The sequence below is a fragment of the Furipterus horrens genome, unplaced genomic scaffold (genome assembly GCF_987537825.1).
Source record: "Furipterus horrens unplaced genomic scaffold, mFurHor1.1.pri manual_scaffold_9, whole genome shotgun sequence".
NCBI lineage: Eukaryota > Metazoa > Chordata > Mammalia > Chiroptera > Furipteridae > Furipterus > Furipterus horrens.
Window position 1 is genome coordinate 40,374,156 of NW_028327179.1, and position 17,027 is coordinate 40,391,182.

A 17,027-nucleotide genomic window follows, 5' to 3' on the forward strand; every position below is an offset into this window, starting at 1 on the left:
CTGGGCTTCAAGTTAGCAATCTTTCTCCTGCAAGCTGTTTTTTAATGACTACGCCAAATTCTGTCTATGAGCATAATGGAAAGGGGTTAGATTATAATGCTAACTTTTTGTTTAAAGATAATTTATGGTTAGGTTAAAACATTTTCCTCCAAAATTTTAAGCATATTGATCCTCACATTGGTTTGATTACTTTTTTATTAGGGATCATATAGTATTCTAAGTTTTCAATAAAACAAACAACATTCCCCCACAAAAGGAAACCCCAAACAAAACCTAAATGTGTTTATTTCATTCAAGGAACAATGCAAGGATTTTCTTCTTCTCTACTGCCTTACAACAAATCATGTTTTATCATGATTTTTCTAATGTTTTTCTAATTGACATAGGACTTTATTCTACTGCATGGCAGGATAACATAACATTGCTGTTTAGCAGGCAGATGGCATCTCTTATTCCCACCATAAATATTGGGTTTTGTGGAGGAGCCTTGGGTAGGAAGTCCTATGGGCCATCTATCTCTCTATATCATTTAGAAGTGACAATATAAACGAAAGGGAAAAACACTTTAAAAACATTTCTTGAGTCAAAACTTGCAGATCCATTTGTTTACACAACAATGTTAATTACATTGACCAAAAGAGAACCTTATTAATACATAACACAGATTTAGAATATCCCCAGCTAAGTGATTTCTTAACACTCATGCAAGACAGGACTATCTTCTTAAACATTTTGAGGTTTTGTGGAAAAAATTGACTTGAGAGGGATTCCATAGATTTTACCAGTAGAAAAACTTCGTTATCTGCTTAGGTAACAAGATACACTTATGGCTTTAAAATGAAGTATAGATTGCATTTTCCAGTCTTGGGAAATTTATATTACCATTTAGAAGAGTATTCCATTGTTCTTCCCTTAACTGTGGCATGCCCACAAAGCAGTCTGAAGCACTGCTGAAACAATAAATGTAGGAAATATTTACTCAACCGTTACCTGCCTTGCATGCTGTTCTTGGGGCTGTGTGACGGACTTACACAGTAGGAGGCCTCCGAGTTGGTTGAGGATTCTCTTAATGAACATCCGAGGGCCTGGGCATTCTGAACGCTGTTCTATACACCAGGCCTGCAAAGATTACAGGGAGGCTTACTGGTCTCCTGGATGACGAATGCCTGAGCATGAGGAGAGAGTGGGACATGGGGCTGGAAAGCTGGAAATAGTATCCTGAAACCAATAGGAAGTTATCTATGGTTTAATTTATTTATTTTTTTATTTTTTGAGGTATAATTTACATATAACATTGTATTAGCTGAAGGTGTGTACGCCGTAATGATTCTATAATTGTACATATTGCAGAATGATCATCACAGTAAGTGTAGCAACAACCATCACCAGACATAAATACAAATTTTTTACTTGTCGTGAGATCTTTTAAGATTTACTCTCTTAGCAACATTCAAATAAGCAGCATAATATTAATAACTGTAGTCACCATACAGTATATTACATACCTATAGCTCATTTATTTTATAACTAGAAGTTTGTTTCTTTTGACCTCCTTCCCCATTCCCCGATCTTAACTGAGGAATCAGATCTTTGTTTTTGATGAAGGGACTGACAGTTGCTTGAAGGGAAGGCTAAAGGAGAAGGAGGGTAGAGAGAGAAGAGGCCTTTGCATAAAAACAGGAAAATGAGGATGGGACAGGAACAAAGGGAGTGGCGGTGGAGGTGGTCCTGAGAATATACAGGAATGAATATTTCAAAGAAAAGATATTTGTTTGGGAATAAAAGAATTTGAGAAAGACTTCAAGAGAAGATTTTGGATAATGGGAACAATTTGTTATTAAAGAAACCACCAGAAAGGAAGAAATTGAAGATAGGAGAAAGTATAAACGACAGAAGGTCTCAATTGATTGAATTCAATCAATTTGTGGTTCCAAAACATTCAAAGCAGATTGCTTCATGGTTAATGAAAGGGGTACAATATAATTTGGTTTGCTTGGATTTTTCAGTTTTTCTCTGTTGTTCTTTAACTTTCAAAAGTGTCCCAGTTTACACAAAAATTATAGCTGTTTCTGTTTAATTTAATTGCCTAGATTTAAATATTATCACTTATTTGTGACCTTAGCCAAGTCTATCTGTGCATCCAAATTCTTTGTCTAAACATTTGGATTAATAATAACATTCACAGTTTTGTGAGGATTAAGAGCAGATTTAGTGTCAATGTTATCATCACCACCATTATCATTATCCCTGAAAGTAAGAGCAGCAGGAGGGGAGGTGGGACTAGACCCTGAATGCTCTGATTCTCTGATATCTATTTAACATTTTTGACTATTGACCACCTTTCGCTCTTTCTACACTTCATAATGTGAGCTCATCAAATTCTAATAGTTTCAGCTGTTTCCTGTGTTCTAGTGTTTCCTAAAACTACATTTCCAGTCTTTTCTTGTAACTAAGTGCCCTTGAAAGCATTTATTTGGATATCTTATATTTTCATCTCAGGTTAGAAGAAACTGGTTGCTTCATATGGAAATAAAGATATCTGAGCCTTAGCCTTGATTATGTCACTAAAGTGCTTTGAGATTTTTACAAGTTGTTTAGTGATCTTTTGTTTGAATTTCCTCAAATATATAGAGAGATAGATATAGATGTAGAGATAGGTATATGAAAGACTAATTGTGTTACAGAACCCCTGGGCTGCTCCAATTGAAAACAAACCCACGGGCTCTTTAGTTAGAGGCCCGATTGCCTGCCGCCAAAATTATAACTCTCAATACCAGAGTTTAGTGAAAAGAAAAAGAATTGTTTATTTAACAGTCATATAGATTTAGTTATTTGCGGATTTCTGTTGTTAAGTCTTATGTTCTTTAAAACACCCATAAACACATATTCTTGCCTCCCCCCTACCAAACCAGGCTAGCTTTAGAAAAGTTAGAGAAACCATTTTCCTACTTTCCAAACTCAGTTCAGCTTTACCAGTAGCTGCCAATCACTCAGTTCTGATTGGGGAGGTCCTTTCTGTGCTGTGGTGCCCTCCAGCTCTCAATGCAGGACCGCCTGGATTCTCAGCCTCCTTGCAAATTGCCTTCTTCCTGCAAACTGCATGGATCTCCTCTCCTCAAAACCGCATGGCGAGAGCCTCTTAAAGCAGCCTGGAGACCCCTTCTCCAAGCCACATGGAGGGGGCGAGAGAGTGAGAGGGCGAGAGAGAGAGCTAAAATGCCCACAGCTGCTTATATATCCCTGACTGCGTCCTCTGCCGCAGTGGGCATTGCAAACAGTTCTGACCATTCACGGAACCTTATGTAGGCTCTGTGTGTTTTCCATACCATCCCCTGGTTCAAGACTCCTCCCATCTACCTGAGGCTTTGGATGCATAAAAGCCATTTTGCATAAGAAAGACACCAGTCACCAACCCCAGGCATGTGGAGGCATTCTAAAAGCTGCTTCCTTCTCCCCATTCCCCAGCTGCAAACTCTGGGGATTTTTGGACTCCCCTGTTTCTGTAACAACTGTACCTAAAATCTTAAATTTTATGAGTCTCACTTTAAAATTATCTTGTTTGTCCTGTGTAATCTATCCTTCATTACTAGTTTCCTGATTTTTATCTGTCTTAAGTTTACCCACTCAGTCACCTTGAAATTATCTTTGATTCTTTCCTCTCCTTTAACCCTATATCTAATTTTTTGCTAAGGGACTTTACTTCCTTCAAAATATCCATTGACCTTGTTATTTTTATGACCAACATCTTCCCATAGGTCTCCATCACCTTATCTCTGGTTATTGTCATAATTTTATTGTTTCTAAAATCATTTCTGGCCTGGCCGAAGTCCGGTAGTGTGAGCATCTGGTCAGAGGTTGGCTGAGGGTCAAGCAGGCTGGAATTAGAAGAGCACAGTGCTCCAAAAGACCCAGTTGGTTAGGAGCTTCATGGTCACCAGAAACCAGGACAGAGCAAGGGAGGAGTTACGAAAATGTATGAGATTCTTATAATGAAGAAGTACCTGACATACTAAAGCAAAAAATAATTGACTTGCTTAGGGACCATTTCTGTCTTCCATTCTGAGAAGTGGGCATTCTTCAGATATAGTCAGCCTGTGGTTCAAAGACAGGCCAGTGGGGTCATCTGACTAGTGTCAGAAGTGTGGGGAGACAAAACACAGTGATTGTTACAGGAACTGTGTTGATTATTGAGAATTAATGTTATCTCAGACATTGCGTTATTCAGCCTATGTTGAATACATTGAGACAGTATGAAGAAGGATATGTCCATATTTCCTAACTGCCAGGCCCATTCTTCCATCACAACATCAAATTCTGACAAGAATAGCAAATCATGTCTCTGGAATTTGGAAACTCACTCCCATTGTGGTGGCAGTTATGGAATAAAGGCTCCTTCCTTTACATAAACCTAACACAACACAGTTAATGACTTAGCCTACTTGCTCTATATAGCTGCACTATTCAATATGGGAGGCACTAGACACATGTATTTATTTACATTCGTTAATTAAAATTAAACACATTTAAATTTTGGTTTCTTAGTCACACTAGTCACTCCATAACCACATTGGTGAGAGGCTACCATATTGGATGGCATAGACAGACGTCATTTTTATCATCATGGAGATTTATATTGAACAGCTGTACTCTAGGTATACTTGTTTATTAATTATGTGCAAGACCCCACAATACCATAATGCAACATATGTGTAAATTTTCTTTGCTATTTGTTTAGACTATAGATATAAAACTCACTCCTGGGTTTCATAAAATTTCTGCCAGACTGAAAGAACTGATACATTTTTATATTTCAAACAATGAGATCAATGTCTAATTTGTTTCTTATAAATATATTGTTACATTTCTGTATTATTTATTTCTGGTTAGATAGTTTGAGAACTTTTTCTTTTATTTATTTATTTTTTTTTGGTTTTTCAATTATAGTTGTCCCATGTTTTTCACCAATGCTCCCCCCAACCCAGCCCACCCCTTCTCCCACAATCATATTCCTCCCTGTTGTTCATGTCCATGAGTCATTTAAACACGTTCCTTGACTAAACCGTTCCCTTATTTATCCCCCTTCTCTTCCTCCCCCCTATTGATTGTTATTCTGCTCCTTCTATTTAGTTCATTTCTTTATGTTGTTCTTTAGTTTCCTATATTAGGTGATATCATATGGCATTTTTCTTTCTTTGCCTGGCTTATTTCACTAAGCATAATTCTCTCTAATTCCATCCATGTTGTCGCAAATGGCAGGAGTTCCTTCTTTCTCTCTGCTGTATAGTATTCCATTGTGTAAATGTACCATAGTTCTTGATCCACTCATCTACAGATGGGCACTTAGGTTGTTTCCAGCACTTAGCTATTGTAAACAGTGCTGCAATGAATATAGGGGTGCATAAGTTCTTTTGAATTAGGGTTTTAAGATTTTTTGGGTATAATCCTAGCAGTGGAATCACTGGTTCAAAAGGCAGTTCCATTTTTAGTTTTTGGAGGTAATTCCATACTGTTTTCCATAGTGGCTGCACCAGTCTGCATTCCCACCAACAGTGCACTAGGGTTCCCGTTTCTCCACATCCTCGCCAGCACTTGTTGTTTGTTGATTTGTTGATGATGGCCATTCTGACAGGTGTAAAGTGGTATCTCATTGTGGTTTTTATTTCCATCTCTCCGATGGCTAGTTATGTTGAGCATTTTTTCATGTGTCTATGGACCATCTGTATGTTCTCTTCAGAGAAGTGTTTGTTCAGGTCCTTTGTCCACTTTTTAATAGCATTGTCTGTTTTCTTGATGCTGAGTTGTATAAGCTCTTTATATATTTTAGAGATCAGTCCCTTGTCTGAGGTATCATTGGCAAATATGTTTTCCCATATGGTTGTTTCCCTTTTCATCTTGCTGATGTTTTCTTTTGCTGAGCAGAAACTCATTAGTTTGATGTAGTCCCATTTGTTTATTTTTTCCTGTATTTCTCTTGCCTTAGGAGATATATCCGTGAAGATATTTTTACGTGGGATATCTGAATTTTTCCTGCCTATGTTCTCCTCCAGGACTTTTATGGTTTCACAGCTTACATTTAAGTCTTTGATCCATCTTGAGTTTATTCTCATGTGTGGTGTAAGTTGATGGTCTAGTTTCAATTTTTTGCATATCCCTGTCCAGTTCTCCCAGCACCATTTGTTGGAGAGGCTCTTATGACTCCATTTTATGTTCCTTCCCCCTTTATCAAATATTAGTTGACCATATCTTCCTGGGTTTATTTCTTGACTCTCTTATTCTGTTCCATTGATCTTTATGTCTGTTCTTTTGCCAGTACCAGACTGTTTTGATCACAGTGGCTTTATAGTATAGTTTGATGTCTGGTATTGTGATTCCTCCTGCTGTGTTCTTCTGTCTCAAGATTACTTTGGCTATTCAGGGTCTTTTTTTGATCCATATAAATTTTTGAAGTATTTGTTCTAAGTCTGTGAAATATGTCATTGGTATTTTAACAGGGATTGCATTGAATCTATAAATTGCTTTGGGTAATATGGCCATTTTGATGATGTTGATTCTTCTCATCCAACAACATGGTGTTTGCTTCCATTTATTTGTATCTTCCTAAATTTCTTTTTCCGATATTACGTAATTTTCAGAGTACAGGTCTTTTATCTCTTTGGTTAAGTTTATTCCTAGCTACTTTATTTTTCATGTTGCTATAGTAAATAGTATTTTCTTTTTTGTTTCTGTCTCTGGTATTTTATTGTTGGTGTACAGAAAGCCTTAGATTTCTGTATATTTATTTTATACCCTATTTTGCCAAATTTGCTTATTATATTGAATAATTTTTTTAGTGGAGTCTATAGGGTTTTCTATGTATACTATCATGTCATCTGCATATAATGACAGTTTTACTTCCTCTTTCCCAATTTTGATGCCTTTTATTTCTTTTTCTTGTCTCATTGCTGGGGCTAGGACTTTCAACACTATCTTGAATAGGAGTGGAGAGAGTGGACAACCTTGTCTAGTTCCTGATATCAGGGGGAATGCTTTTAGTTTTTGTCCATTGAGTATGATGTTGGCTTCAGGCTTCTCAAATATAGCCTTAATTATGTTAAGGTATGCTCCCTCTATTCCCATTTTGCTGAGTGTGTTAATCATAAATGGGTGTTGTACTTTATCAAATGCTTTTTCTGCATCTATTGATATGATCATGTGATTTTTGTCTTTCATTTTGTTTAGGTGATGTATTATATTTATTGATTTGTGAATATTAAACCATTCTTGCATTTCTTGGATGAATCCTACTTGATTTTGGTGTATGATCTCTTTAATGTATTGCTGGATCCTGTTTGCTAATATTCTATTGAGGATTTTAGCATCTATGTTCACCAGCGATACTGGCCTGTAGTTTTCTTTCTTTGTTGTGTCTTGACCTGTTTTTGGAATTAGGGTAATACTGCTTTCATAGAAAGAGTTTGGGAGGTTTCCCTCTTTTTGGATTTTTTGGAATAGTTTGATGAGGGTAGGAGTTAGTTCTTCCCTAAATGTTTTGTAAAATTCTCCTGTGAAGCCATCTGGCCCAGGGCTTTTGTGTGCCTAGAGATTTTTGATTACTGTTTCAATTTCATTCTTTGTTATTGGTCTGTTGAGACTTTCTACTTCTTCTTGATTCAGTTTTGGAAGATTATATGTTTCTAGAAATTTGTCCATTTTATCTAGGTTTTTGAATTTCTTGCCATACAGTTGTTTGTAGTAATTTCTTACAATCTTTTGTATTTCTGTGGTATCAGTCGTAATTTTTTCTCTTTCGTTTCTGATTTTATTTATTTGGGTCTTCTCTCTTTTCTTCTTGATGAGCCTGGCTAAAGCCTTGTTGATTTTGTTTATTTTTTCAAAGAACCAAGTCCTACTTTTGTTGATCTTTTGAATTGTTTGTTTAGTCTTTATGTCATTTAATTCTGCTCTGATCTTGATGATTTTCTTTCTTCAATTTGCCCAAGGATTTGTTTGTTGTTGTTATTCCAGTTTTTGTAGCTTTAGGGATAGATTTTTAATTGGAGATTCTTCTATCCTTTTCAGATATGCCTGTATTGCTATGAACTTTCCTCTCAGGACTGCTTATGCTGTGTCCCATAGGTTTTGGGCTGTTGTGTGCTCATTATCATTAGTTTCCAGAAACTTCTTGATTTCTTCTTTGATGTCATTTTTAATCCATTCATTATTTAATAGCATGTTATTCATTCTCCACAAGTTTGGATGTCTTTGATTTTTTTCTTTGAGGTTGATTTCTAGTCTCAAGGCATTGTGGTCTGAAAAGGTGCTTGATATGTTTTCAATATTCTTGAATGTGTTGAGGCTTGTTTTGTATCCTATCATGTTGTCTATCTTTGGAAATGTCCCATGTGCACTTGAAAAGAATGTATATTTTGCTTCTTTTGGGTGAAAATTTCTATATATATCAGTTAAGTCCATGTGGGTTCATGTGTTGTTCAATGTCTGTATATCCTTGGTGTTTCTTTGCTTCAATGATCTGTCTGTTGTTGATAATGGAGTGTTAAAGTCCCCTACTATGAGTGTGTTGTTGTTAATATCCTTCTTGTGGTCTTCTAGTATTTTCTTTATGTATTTGGGTGCTCCTATGTTGGGTGCATATATGTTTATCAGTGTTATATCTTCTTGATGGATTGTTCCCTTAAGTATTATGAATGTCCTTCTTTGTCTCTTTTTATTGCCCTTTCTTTGAAATCCGTTTTTGTCTGATATGAGTATTGTTACACCAGCTTTCTTTTCACGTCTGCTTGCTTGAAATACTCTTTTCCATCCCTTCACTCTCAGTCTTTGTAAATCTTTTGTTTTGAGGTGTGTTTCTTGTAGACAGCAAATATGTGAGTCCTGTTTTCATATCCATTCTGCTACCTTATGTCTTTTAATTGGAACATTTAATCCATTTACATTTACGGTTATTATTGACATGTATTAATTCATTTCCCTTTGTTTCTGTTTTCCTTTCTCTCTTGTTTTTTTTTTTTTTCTTCTCCTTCTTACGTCATTTCTCTAGTATCGCTTGCAATGCTCATTTGGTGTAGATGTTTTCTTTTACTCTTCCTTGAGAAACTCCTTATTTAACCTTCCATTTTGAATGAGAGCATTGCTGGGTTGTTTTTCATTGCTTGTAATATTTTTGACCATTTTCTTCTGGCTCGTAGTGTTTCTGTTGAGAAATCGGTTGATAGCCTCATCGGGGCTCCCTTGTATGTTATTTGCTGTTTTTCTCTTGCTGCTCTTAGGATCCTCTCTTTGTCTTTGAATGTTGCCATTTTAATTATGATGTGCCTTGGAGTGGGCCTTTTGGGGTTCTATTTCATTGGGACCCTCTGTGCTTCTTGGACTTGCATGACTTTTACTCTCATCAGGTTAGGAAAATTTTCTGACATTATTTTTTCTATCAGATTGTCTATCCCTTGTTCTTCTTCTCCTTCTTGTATTCCTATGATCCGGATATTATTTTGTCTCATGTTGTCTTGTAATTTTCTTAGACCTTCTTCATACTTTTTTGGTCTTTTTTCATTTTGTCTTATTGTCTGAGAATTTTTTTCTACATTTCCTCTTACTCACTGATCCGATCCTCTGCTTTGCTTAGCCTTCTTTTGATTGATTCTACTGTGTTTTGGAATTCAGAGATTGTGTTCTTCATTTCTTCCTGGTTCTTGTTAATAGTTTCTATGTCCTTTTTATGCTTGTGTAGTTCTCCATAAGTTCCCTGTAATTTTCTTGGAGCTCTTGGTAACTTCCTTGGAGGTTGTCGCAGTTATTTTTGAGGTTGTCAAGTACATTGAGCTTCTTCACCACCCTTATTTTGAATTTCATGTCTGATATTTGGGTTATGTTTATTCCATTTACCTCTCTTTCTGGGGATTCCTCTTTTCCTTTCATTGGGAGGTAGTTTCTGCATCTTCCCATGTTGGATTCTTCTTGTTTGTTTTTGTTTTTTGGATTTGTCTGCTTTGACTTCCCTCCTTTGAAGTATGAGATTCTTTATAGGAGATCTGGAGATTTCAGTGGTGCAGTCTCTTTGATCTCCTGAGCCTAATGTTCTTGGGGTACCTTTTATGTCATTTGTTTATGCTGTCTGGTTATATTTCAGATGCTCTCTAGTGGGATCTTCCTTCTGGCTAGTTGATTGAGATTCACTCTGCCCACCTTGTCTTCAGTTCTTTTGTGGAGATGCTGTTAAAAACATAAACACATAGCCCAGATAAGAAACCCACACCCTCAAAAATATCCCCCACCCTCTATCCCACTATCATCAGCAAATGAGCTAGTATTAATATAAATGTAGAGAGGTTAGGGCTATTATTCTATAGGAAGAATAGATAAGAGTTGTTTTTAATGAAGAAAAAGATGATTTTTTTAGAGGGGGTATGATAGAGCAATAATAGTAGCAAGTAGTATTGAGACTATGCAAGACAGTAAGTAATATCTACATTGTATGTTAATAAAAAAAGAGAGGGGAGAATGCAGAATACAGTAAGAAAGTGGAATTGTATAGTATTAGGTTTATATAGTAGTTATATGCTATATATTTAGTGTGAAAGGGAGGCTAAACAAAAGAGACAAACAAAAATTAAAGAAGAAGAATGAGAGGGAGAGATGGTATGAAACAAGTTAAAGAGATAGTTTAACATAATAAAAATAAATAAATATAAATATTAAAATTTAAATTTAAATAAGAAATTTTAAAAAATTAAATTAAAATAAAACACAAATAAAAAAACTAATATAGAAATAAAAATTTATAAAAAAGAAAGTTTTTACTCAGTTCAGACTTTGTGTGCCATCTTCTTTTTCTGGATCCACACCTGGTCTGTTGAGGTGGGCCAGACGTTCCTGATCGTGGCATCAGCGGTGTGCACCTGCGTGTGGTGTTGGTCCGGCTAGCCTCGCACCTGCTGGGTCGCACGCCCAGGTAACACCCGTGCGTGGTGGCCGGTGTGTTCATTTGGTGCCTGTTGGAGCAGGCCGGGTTGCACGGTGGCCTTCGTGCTAGCCTCAAGCCTGCTGAGCCATGCCCTGGGAGTTGGTTTCTTGCCCCTTGGGGTGGGGCCCCGGGCACTTGTGCACGGTGGAAGTGGTTGTCTGTGAGTTGCGGTCACCTGCTGTTATTGCACCCACTTGGACGAGCACAAGTATCACCTGCACAAGTGGCCTGTGCGTTGGTTTGGCGCCTATTGGTGCGGGCCAGGGGTGTCTGCGCACAGTATCCTGTGTTCCCAGCGGGTTGATTTTGTGCCTGTTGGTTCATTAATTTCATGCCTGTTTGGGGTGGGCCTGAGGGGCACCTGGTCGTGTGGCCAGTGACTTGGTTGCGTGCCTGGGCCAGTGGACAAGGGCACTTCCCTGTGCATGCTTGTGCGACCCAGGGGGGGGTTGGGGAGTGGGTGAGTGCACTTCTGTGCCTGCACTCCTCAAGAATCTCCTCTCACCCCCAACCTCTCCTCACCTTTCTGCAGAATACGAGAGAAAAACATAAAGGAAAAACACGTTCTTACATACACAGCAGTACACTGTTTCTTGTCTCTCAGCGCCAGATGCCACCTGGCCCACTCCTGGCTCTGCCAGTGGGAAGAGACCCGCTCTCCTCCCACTTCCTCTCTGGGGAAGCCTGTGGTCACTAAAAAGTCTTTGTGTACTTCCAGCTGCAGCTCAGGAAGCCAACTCAGTCAGAAATCCCATCTCATCCCTTTTTCCTCCACTATTTTCACCAAAAAGGTCATTCCCAGATGGTTTTCCTAATACAGCAGTGCCAAGGCTCGACTCCTGCCAGTGTCCAGCTGCTCACTGAGATGTTCTGTCTGCAATTAGTCCAAACTACAAATGGGTCTTGGGAGCTAGAAAGTGTAGCCTCCCCTCACTCCTCCACCATCTTCCTATCTCCAAGAACTTTTTGTGTTAAATTTTGCTTTCTGTACTTTCATTTTCAATATAAAATTCTACTTTTTTTCATGTCAATAATGAACTGTTGTAAATGTAAATTGATATTACATTAAGATGAAATGAAATTCAAAAATTAAATTTGCAATTGATGACTGTGGGAGAAGGGGTGGATAGGGTGTGGGTAAGCAATAGGGAAAAAAAGTGGAACAACTGTAATAGAAAAACAAGCATAAAAAATTTTTAGTGGGGGAAAATATAAAGAATGGAAATGCAATTTTAGTGAATATTAGAAGAACAAGGATTTTCCTTCACACTGTATATTTTTTTCCCTACCTGGTCCCTCCATAATTTGGCATTCTAAAGAAGTAAGCAATGACATAAGGTTCTTTGCATAAAACTAATAATACCAGTTGTTAATAGAGGTTTTGTTGACCAAGACTTTGATTGGAATGTCATGACTAAAGGAGACATGCTTGGGCTCTGGTGGTTATCAAAAAACCACAAGGAACTGGGATTTACTTTCGAAGGTAATAAAGGTGCATGAAAAAAAAGGCCTGATACCTTGGTTGGTTGTGCAGCCCATGGCAATCTCTCCACAGAAGAAACGAAGGTTGATTTCTTAAAAGATGGCTAGAAGGAACCTTAAGGCACAATGGAAAACCTGAAGGCCTTGGAAAAGACAGTTGTTTACAGGCAAGGCTGAATGACAGGTATGTGACTCAGCTTCTGTGCCCTGAATGGCAGACTGAAAGTCACCCTAAAGGTTCCTAATGTAAGTTTCAGCAAAGCAGACTTAAAGATCATGTATGATCATTTGCTGCTCTTGTAGTTTTATCAAAATTAACAGTATGAATTAAAAATGAAGTTAATGCAATCTCTTTAATGACAAGGAGGGTAATCTTAAGGAGAAAAATTGTAATTCAAGGAAAGTCACAATGCTCAGTGGTAGATTATAAAATAGTGCAGCTAACTGTCTTTAAAGTCTCTTTTCATGTAAAGTTTGTTTTCACTTGAAAGTTAAACTAGGTCTGTGGCATCATCAAAGAGGCTTAATTTACAGGCAAGAAGAATGTCAAATGCTTTGCAATGGATGTCTTTCCAATAAGACAGTCTTACAGATTTAGAGCCTGGTTTGTGGGTTATGTTGCATAAATTAACATGTGTTTTCTGTTTTTGAGGGATCGTCTGTATGTATAGGCCTCACTTAATCCTGTCTGCACTGCTGCCTCCTGAGACTCAAGGGATTGGCTGAACTAAGTGGCTGGAATACAATAAGGATGCCAGCCTGTTTAACCAAGCACACCATTGTCTAGGAACAGCCAGCTGACCTGGAGTCTACAAGATCCTTCCCCATGTGGGAAGGCCACCCTCCCCTCCACACCCCAACTCTTACTAGAAGTTTCTGGACCCAAGGGTAGGTAGGATGATGGCCATGTCCAGCTTGAAGCAGCTAGAGGAGCACGAGACCTTCACCCAGTGTCCTTTATAAGATTATAAAGAGTCTTAAGACTGAAAGGGGGATATTGTTATTTTTTATTGTTAAAGAAAATTAATTATTTTTTTTAAAAAGAATAATATGGGAAAGGGTCAAGCCAGAGAACTTGTATGCATGACCCATGTACATGAACTGGAAGTGGGGGATATTGCTGGGGAGTCGGGTACTGGGCAGAGGGGAGCAAAAGGGAAAAAATTGAAAGTATTGTAACAATATAATCAATAAAATATACTTAAAATGTTTTTTAAAAAACATTTACACACACACACATACCTGTACACATGTATATGCATGTATATATATATACACACATATATGCATATATAGTCTATCTTACATTTATAAATTTGGTCATTCTCACTAAAAATAAATAAATTTTCAATTGAGTATTTAGCTATTTAAGAAGCAGATTTTATGTGATTAACCTTTTAAAAATATGATACTACATGAATCTTTTATAAGTCTATTTTTATCACTAAGCCACTTGGGGAGTTTAAAGTCCTTGATGAATTTGTTCTTTATTCTGCCTAGAATTAACCAGAGTGAGGTCACTTAACCTCTTCATGTACTAGTCCAAGGATCCTTGTCAGGATTTCTCTAATCCAGTTCCAAAAGACTTAAGAAGTATGAATTCTGATCCCTTATTTGAGAAATTAATCCACTTACTAAATACCTAACAGGAGCATGAAGAACTGCAAAGAAGAAACAGAAATACTATGGGGAGTTCTAGATGAAAACTTAGATGATTCCACACTTTTTTTCCCCTCAACTTAATCTTAGAACATATCAGAAAATAGGAATATAAGTACAAGTAAGAGTGGTTACTGAGACACAGTAGAGTTTTTGTGAGAATTTTAGGATAAAAGTAAAGTCTGGAAAATACAAGCAAATAATGACCTCTCAGATGCATATGTTTTTGTTTTCTTTCCTGAAGTAAATGAGAACTTTTCTTTTAATTTTTCATTTTTAACATATGGAGGCAGTGTTTTTTTTTTTGTTTGTTTATTTTTTTTTTTTTGAAGTTTCTTTTGGAGTACTCTGTTGTCTATAAATTCTCCTCCCTCACAGAAGGATAACATTTTTCAAAAGTAGTAGGAAAATGGTATTACAAGAAGTAAAGGAGAGAAAGTCATTGTGTATTGTCATAATGCAGGTGAGCTCATCTGGGTGAAAAGAGGTTCACAGGGAGAAATGAAAGGGGTGTGTACTGTAGGCCAAATGGATTTATGCCATCTTTCATTTGGCAGTGACTCTTTCTGTTATGCTAAAAGTTCATTTGTGAAAATGCATGAGCACAAACTATTCCTATTAGAACATGTGTTTCAAACGCCAATGGGGAAAATGTGCTATAATAGAGCCCAGGTGTGTATTGGTATGATTTTAAATTATTTAGTTCAACATTGATTCATGTCATACACTAATTAAATGATACCTATTTTTACCCAAATTTGGCAGCAAGCCAGGAAAGAGTTTTTATCATGAAATACTAACACCAGTGTTCTAAAAAAAAGAAACTCACTATTATTGAAATGTATGTTTTTAACTCATAAATATTATTATTATTTAACCCATAGAATAGAGTACTATTTAATATTCTTTTTTCATAATCAGATTTTTTCATATAGTAAATATTTGGCTTAAACACTTCCACCATGCAGTTTGCTTAGAGTATTCCAGAATAATTTTCTTATATTACTGTAAAAACAACCAACATTTAAAAGAGAGTTTAATAAAACTAAAAGTCACTAAATAAACACCAGACCATCTGTTATATGGTCTGTTATCTTCTGGAGGGCAGGTCACTTGTAGTACAGGCTTCCACCACTAGGTGAATGTTCTAGGAACCCATCTGTATCAGTGTACCAGCTGGTGCTGTTGTGAGAGGCTATGTTCAGCTTCAGTGAATGTTTCTGAAGACTCTTTCAACACATTTTGCCATTTCATGATGGGTGACTTACGAGCACACCTGCCCACACCACACTGAGTATTCAGCAGTTTTTAACCAAAAATGTCATGAACCCCCCATGTCTCATGCTCCCTATTCATCCAATCTTTCTCTGAACTACTTTTTTGTTTGTTTGTTTCCCCAATGAAAAAAGTCTTCAAAGGGAAACATTTTGCCAATGTGGAAGAAATGAAACAAAAAATGGCAGAAGCACTAAAAGGCATCAAAATCGACAAGTTCCAAATTTTGTTTTGCACTGTGGGAAAAAAAAAATGCCTAAATAGGTGTATTGCATCAAATGGAGAGTACTTTGAAGGTGACTGAAGTTTAAACATGTAAGAATAAATATTTAATTTTTATAAATAAAATCCATGTTTTTAGGGTCCCCCCCCTTATATGTATGAAATGGTTTTGTATTTTAGTGACTCTTAATCTCAGATGCTTATAAGAACACCTATAAGATTTTATCAATTTTTATATCTCTAAACTTTAAAAATATATACATGCCTTGCGGGAGAGGGGGTGGGTTGGGTGGGGGAGAGAAATTGGGAGAAAAGGGGACAACTGTAATTGAAAAACCAAAAATAAAAAAAAAATTAAAAAAAGAGTCAAAAAAAATATATACATGCCAATGCAACTAAAAATTTTCATCCAGGTCAGTGACATTGAATTGAGGCATCTGTAAATCAAAAAAGTTATATAGATTATTATTAATGTCTGCTCTATGTGTGTGGGAGTCCACAGTTGGTCGTCTTTTCTCTGCCTATTATTACAGCCTTCTTTTAAGTCATTGGAAACATTAACACCAGGTTTTCTTCTTAGCCATGTATCTTGGCCATTAGTTAATATTTCTTTAATCTAGATTATAACTGGTTTAAAGTGAAGAGTCAGTTTTATTAATTTTTATGTTCCTTAATCCTACCAGTTTTTCTTTTCTAATGCCTTGAATATAGTAGTAATTAAATGTAGTCTCTATTTTGATGAATTTGCTAAAATCCTAATATCACATTTGTAGAAAAAATTATTTTCACAAAGAGTTTTATTTTTAAGAATAGGTAGTACACATAAATAAAAAAGGAGAATTGTTAATGAACCTTGCTAATTTAGGATCAATTAGAAAAGAAAATTTAAAACATCCTTCACGGTTTTCTAAAATTTAACTTTTATGTAATCTAGGATTGTGTCAAAGAGAGATTACAGGAGTGTATGAATCCATTGAAGTTCTAAATTCCAGGAAAAGAACATGGAAATAATAAAAAACAAAGCATAGAAAGTTTGTGCCTGTATACCCCCATCCTCCTTTTCCTTTCAAAGCTCCGCATCTGAGCACAGAAGAAATTTCTGGGAGACCAGGGCTACCCCAGAGAGCTGGGGTGATAAAGACTGAACTACCCATCACTTAGAATCAAACACTAACTTTCGTCTGTTGGAGAAGGCTACTGTGAAGCCTTGTTTACAAGGCTATTGACCAACTGCTCTTCATTTCCAAAGGAGTGATTTTTAGTCTCCTGGGGTACACAGCAATCAGGGCCCTGGGCAAATCTCTAGAGAAGGCAGTGTTGATCTTTTTCACCTCTCATATATTTGTATTTGGGGTGGTTGGGGGTTTAGGTGGGTGGGGTGGAGGGTTCTCTTGTTCTCTGCTTCTGCCCTCTGAACAACGCTCTGTGCTTC

General features: G+C 36.8%; 1 pseudogene across 1 annotated transcript in view; it reads left to right on the forward strand.

The window, feature by feature from the left end:
• LOC150001638 (semaphorin-3D-like) overlaps positions 1–17,027 on the forward strand; it is a 249,311-nt pseudogene that overhangs the window by 163,703 nt on the left and 68,581 nt on the right. The gene's annotated exons all lie outside the window — the stretch shown is intronic.